The sequence below is a fragment of the Lactuca sativa genome, chromosome 6 (genome assembly GCF_002870075.4).
Source record: "Lactuca sativa cultivar Salinas chromosome 6, Lsat_Salinas_v11, whole genome shotgun sequence".
Lineage (NCBI taxonomy): Eukaryota > Viridiplantae > Streptophyta > Magnoliopsida > Asterales > Asteraceae > Lactuca > Lactuca sativa.
In genome coordinates this window covers 199692921-199705220 of record NC_056628.2, presented here as the reverse complement: position 1 = coordinate 199705220, position 12300 = coordinate 199692921, and positions in this window count along the sequence as shown.

Here is a 12300-nt window from a genome sequence, read left to right as displayed (position 1 = left end):
TTGATGCAATCCCATGAAATTACACTTTGCACCCTTGCTAAGAAGTTAGTGGAGCGTGTGTGGATTAAAACACTAATTGGTTCTAAGAAAAAGTGGCAAAGGGTGATTCATTGTTTATCATAGTTCGATGGAGCGTGTGTGGTTTACCGGCACATCGAATAGGTGATCGTTACAATGAAGGCACCATGTGAATTTGCATGGTAATTCACACCCGCTTTGTGATCCTCGGTATCCCAGTCACAAACTAGAGGGGCATATCGAGATTTAAACATGCCATTGAATAGTTTCAATGAATCTCATCCGAACCTAGGAATTCTCAAAACATTTAGGACTAATAGTTAGGTTTTGTGGTGGAGAATTAGTGAATCGTCATTCACTTACCTTCAATTTATTTGCATGTTGATTACGACATCCCTTTTCTAGTATGTAAATGTTATTGTTGGATCCTAGCCCTAATTTTTCTTATTGGGTGATAATTAGGGATTCTTATTCTAATCTATCTTTGTCCTTTCTAGATGTCGAACGCTAACAACGCTGCTGCTAGTTCTTTCACGTTGATGAGCCTTTGCCAAAAGGTCACCTTCGATGGAACGAACTTTAGCGAATGGATAAGATACATTCGCACCATTGCTCGCTATGAGGATAAGGAGTATGTCCTCGATGAGAAGCTCGAGAAGATCAACCCTGAAATCGCTACTTCGGCTGAAATTACCGCTTTTGAAACTCATGAGCGAAATGCAACGAAGGTACATTGCATCATGATAGCCACCATGAACTCCGAATTCCAAAAGTCCTACGAGGACATGTACCTGTATGAGATGCATCAAGACTTATTGGAGAGATACCACCAAAACGCGAGACAAGAGCGTTATGAGATTTTCACTAACATGATTTCCGCTAAAATGGGTCATGGAGAATCTCTTACCGTGCACCTGCAAAAGATGCAAAGGTATGTCGACCGCCTTCGCAAGTTAAATGTTGACTTTGGGGAAGACTTGGCGATCGACATGGTGCTTCACTCTTTGCCTCCGATGTACAATCAATTTAGGATGACCTACCACATGAACAAAGAGGAGGTCACCCTAAGCAAACTCCAAGGTCTCTTGAGGGTCGCTGAGAGCAACTTCAAAGACAAGTCTGTTGCACCAACTCCCAATCCACCCGCTGCTCCTGTCTTGGCTATTAGTCAAGGAAAGGGAAAGAAGAGGAAGGCTTCGTCTAAGAACTATCGCAAGGTTAAAGCCCGAGATGGTGCCTCTTCTAGTGGGACCAAAGTTGATCCCGCTAAGCCCTGCCCTAACCCGAAGGAGGCAGAGTGCCACCACTGCCACAAGATAGGACATTGGAAGAGAAGCTGCCCGGAATACCTGCAAGCCATCAAGGAAGGAAAGATCAAGCCATCTTTCGTAGGTATATATACAATCAAATCTAACGATTCTAGTCATGCTATTTCTTGGGTTCTTGATACCGGTTGTGGTTATCACATTTGTTCTAATGTGCAAGGACTAAGAAGAAGTAGGGATGTGGAGCAAGGAAGAATCAATCTAATCATGGGGAACAGAAGATCGTCGCCTGTGACCAAGATTGGAGTGTATTCTTTAGTGCTTAGCAATAATTTATGTTTAGATTTGAACAATTGTTGCTATTCGCCAGAAATGGCTAGAAACATCATTTCATTTCATGGTTTATATAGACAAGGTTTTATATTTTCTTTTAATAATGAGAATGGTTCTATTTTGGCTTATCTAAATGGTGTCTTTTACTTTGAAGCTATACCATGTAACGGAATTTATGAAACTGTTATGATTGTTGATAACTTAGGAAATGATGTTTTGAATATAGATTCTTCCACTAGTATGGATAAAGCATCCTTGTGGCATTGTCGTCTTGGACATGTCAACAAGAAACGCATAGCCCAACTCCAAAAGGATGGAGTGTTCGAGTCATTCGACCTTAGGGAAGATGACACGTGCGAGTCTTGTTTACTTGGAAAGATGACTAAATCACCCTTCACGAGTACGTGTGAAAGGGGTGAGGGTCTATTGGACTTAATACATACCGATGTATGTGGACCATTTAGATCAACCACGAAGGATGGAAACCGCTTCTACGTGACTTTTACCGATGATTATAGTAGATATGGGTATATCTATTTAATCAAGCAAAAGTCAGAAACTTTTGAAAAGTTCAAAGAGTTCAAGAATGAAGTGGAGAATCAATTGGGCAGGAAAATCAAGATGCTTCGATCCGATTGAGGAGGAGAGTACCTCAGTCTTGAATTCCACGATTATCTCAAGGAGTGTGGAATAGTTTCGCAATTGACGCCTCCTAGGACACCGCAGTTGAATGGTGTGGCAGAAAGGCGTAATCGAACCTTATTGGATATGGTTCGCTCTATGATGAGTCGTGCTTCACTACCTATCTCTTTTTGGGGGTATGCCTTAGAGACTGCCGCCCATATCCTTAACTGAGTCCCTACTAAGAAGGTTGTCAAAACACCTCACGAGATGTGGACAGGGAAAGCTCCCTCGTTGGCACATATCAAGGTTTGGGGTTGCGAGGCTTTCGCAAGACGAGATACTCACGACAAGCTCGAAACCTGAAGTGAGCGATGTATTTTCATCGGCTACCCGCAGACATCCTTTGGATATCTCTTCTATAGACCGAAGGACAATGTTGTCTTTGTTGCGAGGAGAGGAGTTTTCCGAGAGCGAGAACGCATAGGCCAAGGAGACAGTGGGAGGCAAATCGATCTTGAAGAGATTCAAGAGTCGATAGATGAAGGAACCTCTACCGCTGGCACTCAACCCGAGGAGGAAACTCCGGTTGAACCGATTGACGAATCCTTACCTCTTAGACGTTCCGATAGAGTTAGAGTTCTACCCCAGTTTTATGGTTTTCATATTACTAATGAAGGGGACACGTATATTAGTGATGGTACACTAATAAATCTTGATGAACCTAATAGCTATAAGGAAGCCATGGCAGGCCCGGAGTCTGCGAAATGGAAAGAGGCAATGGATAGCGAGATCCAATCCATGTATGATAACCAAGTTTGGAATTTGGTTGATTATGTGCCCGGACGTAAGACCGTTGGGTGCAAATGGATCTTCAAGAAGAAGACCGACGTGGATGGAAACGTACACACGTATAAAGTGTGTAAGCTTTATGGATCCGAAGCATCCGAATAGAGTGTGTAAGACCGTTGGCTGAGGATGTTTACATGGCTCAGCCAGAGGGGTTTGTGGATCCGAAGCATCCGAATAGAGTGTGTAAGCTTGAGAAGTCCATTTATGGACTTAAGCAAGCGTCTCGCAGATGGAATCTTTGCTTCGATGAGAAAGTCAAAGAGTTTGGATTTGTACGAAGCGAAGATGAGTCTTGTGTATATGTCAAAGCCAGTGGGAGTATAGTAAGCTTCCTCGTTCTATATGTCGATGACATATTACTCATAGGAAACGACATCTCGACTTTGCAAGAGGTTAAATCCTGGCTCGGGAAGTGCTTCGCTATGAAGGACCTCAGAGAGGCTTCTTACATTTTGGGAATAAGGATAGTAAGAGAAAGAAGTGAGAGACTAATTGGACTTAGTCAGAACACTTACTTGGAGAAGGTACTAAAACGTTTTAGTATGGAAAACTCAAAGAAGGGAGAATTACCGATACAAAATAATGCCAAGTTGAGTAAGACTCAAAGTCCGAGTACCGAATCTGAGATAGCAGAAATGAGCCGAGTTCCATACGCTTCTGCAGTTGGCTCAATCATGTATGCTATGACTTGTACTCGCCCTGATGTAGCCTTCGCTTTGAGCATGGTTAGCAGATATCAAGGGAATCCTGGCAGAGCACATTGGATTGCGGTGAAGAATATCCTTAAGTACCTTCGAAGGACAAAGGAATGGTTCTTAGTCCTCGGAGGGAGTGATGACTTGAAGGTGCGAGGGTATAGTGACGCCAGCTTTCAAACGGACAGGGACAACTACCGTTCGCAGTCAGGCTGGGTCTTTACCCTAAATGGGGGAGCAGTGACATGGAAAAGTTCCAAGCAGGAAACCGTAGCTGATTCAATGCGCGAATCAGAGTACATTGCAGCGAGCGAAGCGTCGAAGGAGGCAATATGGCTGAAGAACTTCATCGGTGATCTTGGAGTTGTACATGCCATAAAGGAGCCCATGGAGATTTTCTGTGATAACGAAGGAGTGGTTGCCTTGACCAAGGAACCAAGGGATCATGGTAGATCACGACATATCGACAGAAAATATCACTTCATTAGACATCGTGTAGAAGAAGGACAACTCATAGTGAAGAGGATATCATTAGAAGATAACCCAACAGATCCGCTTACGAAGGGACTGAGTGGGGTTAAGCACTTGCAGCATGCTAGGAGTATTGGGTTGAAGGATGATATTAGCATAGATTAGATAGTATTAGAAACGTGTAATAGATAAATGTAATTAACATTTGATGATTAAATAAAGGAGTTTTATTTATGAGTAATGTTACTATCTTATGTTAATTGTTTAGCTATTGTTTCACTTTGCATGTTTTGACTTCCAGAATAATTGAGTTTATTAGGAATAATCGAATTGTTCAAATTGTCCACAATCGTTCATATGTTGGAAGTAGGTATGAATGAAGATTGTCGTGAATCGGTGCGTAGATTGTCTAAATGGTATTAGACATAGCAAAGGGTTGCTGCGACATTCATGAGTGCTTATGAACTGGTTTTGAGCATTGGAACAAACCCGCGCTTGCTGGAATCACCTTATGGAACATGATATAAAAGGGTGATCGCGAGACGATAATATCATATAGTCTTAGAACCTAGATATATGGTTTATTATTTACTAATTGATTGTACATTGATAATGCAAAAACGCATTGGTAACTCAATGTTATAAAACGCATTGTTGTGTATAGTTGATTATTGAATAAGTAAATGCATATAAGTCGAAGTTTATCTGTAACTTTTATCTAAGAAGGTAGAAGCGATATCTCGGCCGCTCGATGATTTGATTTGACTTATGTGCCGGGTCCGGTCAGAACTAAATTGATGTGTTCGATTAAGTTCTATGTCGAATAAATCAGAGATCGAGAAACCTAAATGCTTGACTAACCATTCCATAGGATTGTCAGCATGATATCTAACAGAGGGCTGTACGATCCCTTATCTAAAGGACAAGATTGATTAGATCAGAGTTTGACAGCGTCTTTGAGAGGTACGATTGCAAACCGAATTGTAATTGTGCATATAGTTACTAGACTTATCCAAGTGGGAGACTGTTGGAATAGTGTCTAAGGCTGCAACTATATTAGGCAAGTATTTGACCCGGTTGTGCATGGTCCTTTTGGGTTGCCTTCACCATAGCAACTTGATAGGATGATTTATTAAGAGAGAGTAAATATTATTAGTATATTATGAGAATAATATAAAGAATAATATATTGTTATTTGATTAATATAAGTCATAGAATTAATTGGAATTAATTTGGTGACTTAAAGAGATTAATTAAATAAGAGGGTATAAACTGTCAATTGTTTCATAGTTAAACTTTAGACTGTAAATCCATATTGGATAGGGGTGGACGGATTCTAGAAGCTAAAGGATAGCTTAAAATCCTCCAAGGCTATCTAAGGTATGGATTTGGATTGCTTTAAGAGAAGATTATCCAATTAGGGTTTAGGTTGTAACCCTTAAGGAGTCTACAAGTATAAATAGACCCTATGACATTAGGAAATCGGCACTTCATAAAAAGTAAGAGAACCCTGGCCGATTTCCTTCCCTCTCCTCTCTCCCAAATCATCCTCCTTGCTAGTTAGTGTTTGTAAGCCATTAGAGGAGTGACAATTGTGACTCTAGAAGCTCCAAGACAACAAGATCAACAAGGAATTCAAAAGGTATGATTCTAGATCTGTTTCAATATTGTTATTACATCTAAATAGTCATTAGAAGTCTTGGATTCAAAGCATGTTTAATTAGAAAGCCTAGATCCAAGCATTAGGGTTTTGCATGCGCACATAGGAAAGTTCTTATGGCTAAAACCCATCAGTCATAGCCTCAACAGCCGAGGCTCCCAGTGAGTCACCAACAAACTCCCACCAATCTCTAGCCCTGTCTCGCAAGCATCCTGCTGCATATCTCACCTTCGACCCTTCTGGGCAGAAGCTCGTCAGCTGCGCAGACTCAATGTCTGCGATCCATCTCCTAGCAGCAATAGGGTCTTTCACCCCATGGAAATCCTGTGCACCACTTCCACGAAAGTCCTTAAAGGACAGTGTGCGCGTACCCACCTGGATAGACGCCATATCACTCTTGAATGATCGGAGACGATCCTCCATCAGCTCAACAATCCCCTCCTTGATGGAACCGAAGATGATAGGGGTCGACTCAAGGATGCCTCTCGTGATCTCAGACGCGATAAACTCGCGTAGCCCGTCATCAAACTGCTCGGATCCCGAACCCGAGCCTGATCCTGATCCTGATCCGGAACCTCCTGCTCCAAGTCGTGTGGTCACCATACTGAAAACACACGCATAAAAGTCAGGATCATACATATACTCAAGAGATCTAACACACTCTCTGAGGTTCCCGGTTTCATCTAAGCCCTCCTTGGTTGGAGTACGGGTCCGCTACTTTCAGTAGTACAAGCCCATACTACCTTCCACATCTACCCGTGCTTTCCTCAAGGATTGCTTCGACTTCACCGAGTCCCTTTACCAATACCCTTTCCACTAACCTTATCCTAGGCTTCCCTAGGGCACTCTCCGACCTACCCTCCGTCATCAGTTGCACCAGGAGCCCCTACCATTTCCACCTAACTAACTTGCAGGTACTGTTACATATCCGCTCCTTAGTTAGTTGGAAATAGCCAGAACCCCCATAGCACAAAGCAAGCAACATTCGTGCATCGAGTAACCAAATCAGGCATAACCTATACAGGCCATCCTACTACTGAATAAACAGTCCTAGCATACAGCTCATACAATAGGCATATAAGGCATCCTCCTAGATCCTTAGCCCTAAATAGCATGCAATTATCAGAATCATATATCAGGCACACAAGGCATCTTCCTAGATCCTTAGTCCTATTCTAACATGCAATTCTGAATCAAAGCCATATAGCATAACATAACATGTATGGGTATCTTGGGGAAAACTTACTTGAGCCTGGCCGGTCGCATGCATCACACACCTTGTCTTTCTTAAAATCCTTCCGTTTAGATTTTTAGAAAACCATTTTATTGTAAAAATCTTTTAGCCCCTTATTTTGAGTCCAGACACCCCCGAGGGCGTGTCCGAATCCCTCAAACCAGGGCTCTGATACCAACTTGTAATGTCCCAAAATTAAAGTCCAAAAATTTCATTTTTAATTAAGTTGTTCATAAAACATTCACTAGAAAATATTGAATCAACACGTCATCTCATAAAATCAAGTATCATGTTTCAAACCCACAACATAGGCAAATAACATATCAGAGTACAATCCCAGAAAACACCATGCGGAAAATCAAATGTGTGTGTGATGCCATGATACGTCGCCGGCTCCTTCCCCTTAGATGAAGAGGTACCTGAAACCAAAAACTGAAACTGTAAGCACAAAGCTTAGTGAGTTTCCCCCATCATACCACATACCATACAATACCATCGGTATCTTTCAACAGGTAGTCGTCATCGATATCTTTCAACCGGTAATCGTCATCGGTATTTTTCAACCGGTTGGGGACTATTCCACCCCTTACCACTAGCATACAATAGCAAGATATAAGCACACAGTCAGGCATATCCGGGTACTGACCTACCCTTTGGTCCTAAGGACCACTATCAGGGAAACTATCCCTATCATGTAACATATCATACAGATATAACTCATAACCAAACGCATACCAGACCAAGATAAATTATCACAAAGACAATTATCTTCTAAATACTCCTCAATGGTGGGCCGACATTGTGGCCTTAGGCCCACCCCTACTGGAAGGTAACTCACCTCGTAGAAGCTGTTGAACGGTGCGGAAATCCTCTGACTGCTGCCGCTGCTGCTCCGGAAATCCTCCAGCTATAATTCTCACAAAACACTAAGTCAGAAACTGACATCTACTCTTAGGGCAAAATGACCATTTTACCCCTAGACCAAGTCAAAGTCAAAGTCAACTTCTAGTTGACCCGACTCGCCGAGTTGGCTCGCCAACTCGCCGAGTCTCTATCCTTCCATTAGACCTCATACCCGTCTCTACTCGTCGAGTTAGGCGATGACTCGACGAGTTTTCCTTCTAAATGAACACCGACTGAATCCTCATCCGACTCGCCGAGTTGTATGAACAACTCGTCGAGTTCATCATCAACTGATACTCATGTCCTGCCTTGACTCGCCGAGTTACTCCTCATCCTATGAACACGTTCTGTCCTCGACTCGCCGAGTTGATAAACAACTCGCGGAGTTCTATGAAGATTGTCTTGGACTCGCCGAGTCCGTTCATGCACTCGCCAAGTGCCATGAATTTCCAGAACAATTTGCTTAGTCCAGAACGTTGGGTCACTCCCCGGGACTCCCTAAAACCCTTCCACACTCATCTGGTCCTTATGACCCTCACTGATACGGGACCAAAATCCTTGGACTCGCCGAGTCGGTTACATCCCTTCTCTAAAACTTCGATTTCTGATGTACAACACTTAACCAAAGGATAGATCCAGGCCCCTAAACTCGACCTAGCACGTAAAGTTACAAACTTTACGTGCATGCATGGGACGCTTAAAAGGCTCTAAAAATGGTTCTTTTGTTGCACGGGGCCTTCCTTGAGAGCAAAAGCATCCCAAATCTGACTTGTGACTCCAATAATGACATGACCCAGAAGCTCAACCCCCAACCATGTTTGCAAACATGGTTGGCCACCAAAATTGGCTTATAAAAGCCCTAAATCACCCCAAAGAGGGATCTAACAAATGAATGAGCAAGGTTCAGACTTTATACCTTTTGAAGACTGCAAATGGTGAACCAAACTCGAATCCTTCAGTCTCTTCTTGATCCTCCTATGCTCTTCCTTCTTCCTTGAGGTCAAAACTCACAAGAATCACTCAAAGGCCTTGGATTTCCTCAAAAACGGCTAGGGTTTTCTATGAGAAGTGTTTGGGAGCATAAAGGGGGAAAGGAGGTTGCATAAGGTCGTTTAAATAAGGTGCAAATCCCTGAATTAGGGTTTTTGTCCAAACAGCGGCTATCCGCCGAGTCCGCAGCTTAACTTCTTTATTCTAACTTCGACCTATGATTTTCCCTTTTCACCCATTCAACCTATGTCACACCCTCAAACCAAGGATGGCGGAAACGTTCGAGGGTGGAGGACTTCATGTAGAGTATCACAACAACGAGTATAATAGTGCTCAAAGTAAATACAACCATCATAAATATAACTGAAAAAGTTACACCAATGTATGTTTTTACATGATTCGAATCAGTTACATTATGAAACAAAATGAACTGTTTGACGATTTATCGTCCCATCCTCAAAACGTTGTTGGTTTCCTGTTTTCACTGAATTCCTGAGAATACAAGTAGTTTTAAAAAGTGTCAACACAAAGGTTGGTGAGTTCATAAGAGATTTTATTGGAGAAAAAGACCGTTTTCCTTGTAAAAACGATATGATATGTATTCAGAAAATCCGATATTTTCTTTATAAAATTTATGTAATGTAGTCTTATAACCGACGACCAAAATGTATAAGTAACCTTTCTTATTAAAGGAAAATTAAATGTACTAAAATTGACATAAACGCGCTTGAATTAAATGAAGTTCCCGCAAATTCTCATGTTTGTTAATACTTTATGTATCTGTAGTCCTAAGTCTCGGGACCGAGAAAATAACAAGTATTGTCTATTCTTAACGTTATAAATGTGGTTTCAAATGATGTGTAGTCATAAATACCAAAACCGAAAGCGTACAGTAATACCTGTACTTATTGAGATAAAAAGTGATTTTAAAATCGTCATAAAACCCATTTAAGTTTTATAAAAATCCCGTAAACTTTATGTATTGTTATATCCTTATGTGAGCCGCTATAATCATACTTAAGACTAAATGAACCTGCCACGACGTTTCTCAGGCGTCGAAAAACTGAAATGACAATTATCACCCGTAGACCTGCAGGTCCAACTGTAGCTAGCAGCAAGGTGTGGGGTGTCAAACCCAATATAGATCTATATACAACTATCACGTTCTCCCTCCGGGAGACTCTGATTATAACGTACAGGATTTTATATTCCGCACTCGGACGTACGGAAAGAGAATGTCTCACAATCTAGGTTAACAAGTTTACAAGTTGTATGCGGGAGTGTAAAACCTTTATGTATGAATGTACCCTTTTCGTACGTGTGTGTTATGTGATGTATCGAAAACTATACCTATTATAGTTTTATCCAAAACGTTTGTAATATATAAGAACTCTTTTATGAAAAAGCGTTAGGATTATGAAATCCATTAAACTATGCTTATTATAGTTTATATATATACATGTTCTAAATGAATGAATAATCTTATCATGAATGACTTATTTTCAGTTTATGATGATAAAATTTACAACGTATCACATTCAATACTTAGAACTTGACCTTATACACTTTGCTCAACATAATACAAAGTGTTGTAAAAATTACAAGCTGTTAACAAATTTTCAGCCTTTCTACACGGTTTTTGAAAATTTATAGAAAAATCATACGAAGTCGAAAACTAAATCCGTAAATTCTGGGAGTTCCCAAAATGTGTCTAGTTTACTCATAATTTTTATCATGATTTTTAATGACCTGTAACTTAGGTGAAAAAGTCCATAATCACAGACTGATCCGGATTGGTGTTTGAAATGATAGGCAGTTTTGTAAAAATCACCATAAATTGTAGAAAAATCGTATGGGGATGTGCAAGTAGCCATTTTAAAGCTAAGAAGTGGAACTTCATGCACCTAAAACAGTTTTGAAAAATAAAATGTTTAAGATGTCCAAAACAGTCCGTGAATGGAGTCCAACATTTCTGATGAAAGCTGTTAGAAAATTTTAGTTATGTTCTTGGTGTTTTAACTTGTATTCCCCCCCTAAAAACTTAAGAAAACATGAAAAAGTAGGGGTATGAACTCACCTTAAGTGTTTTCAGTAGATGATTGTTGAAGAATGGAGGTGCTTAACTTCAAGGACACTTGGGATGTCTTGAAGATTTTCGAGAATCTAGCACGATAGTTATGGAGTTTGTATGAGCTATCAACGATTTGAGTAGAATGAAGTGTGAGAATCACAAGGAGGGTGGATTACACTTACCAAGAATGGAAGAACACTTGATGATCAGCCTTGAGATCGTGAGTTGGAGAGAGAAGTTGGAGAGAAAAAGTTGGAGTTCAACCTTGGTGTAAATGAGAGTGTTTGATGAGAATGAGGAGAGAGGTTGTATGATCAGCCCTTAGATTGTGGGGGTGACTTGTGAAAGGGAGTAAAAGGTACAAGGTATGGTGGGGAGGAGTGTGGGTTGTCATGGAGTGGGTGTGGGGGTTGCTTGCGTCATAAACTAAGGTAAGGTCAACACTCTTCTTTTGTACTTTACCAACTCCTTTTTAGATAAGGTTTTATCCTTAAAATGTGATTAAATCATTAATTTAGGGGTCTTATAATTAAAAATAAAGTTTTGGGTGAAAATCCTATGTTAAAATAATTAAAAATGGGTTTAAAACGCAAAAATACGCAAAAACGGGTGAAATCCGAGCTTTCCCAGCGAGACTCCTCGGATCTCGGCCGAGGTTCGGTCTCTGGGCCGAAGTTCGGTCAGGTGGTGCACGGTTCGGAGGTGAAGGCACGAGCCAGAAGGAAGAAGCGAAGCGAGGGCTCGGTCCGATGAGAAGCAGTCCGAAGCGAAGGCCAGAAGCGAAGTTAGGAGGTTCGGTCCGAAGGGAAGCCAGAACCGAAGGAACTGTTGTGAACAGTAATGAACAGTAACTTCGGTTCAGACCTTCCTTCTATGCGAGGCTCGGTTCGGACCTTCCTTCTATGCGTGGTTCGGCTCGGATGAACAGTACTCTCGGTTCGGTTGACGAACAGTACTCTCGGTTCGGTTGATGAATAGTACTTTCGGTTCGGAGGGTTCGTTTCCTTAAGTCCGTTTTTCGCGTAGACTTCCGTTCTTGGGCTATTTTTCGCCAAATTCGAGGGTCGGGATGCCCCGAGTGATTATAGAAAGTTGGGAGAGATTTCGAGAGAGATTTGAGAGAGATTCCACATACTCAGAGAGATTTGGGAGAGATTTGACATTCTTGGAGAGATTTCTCATACAAA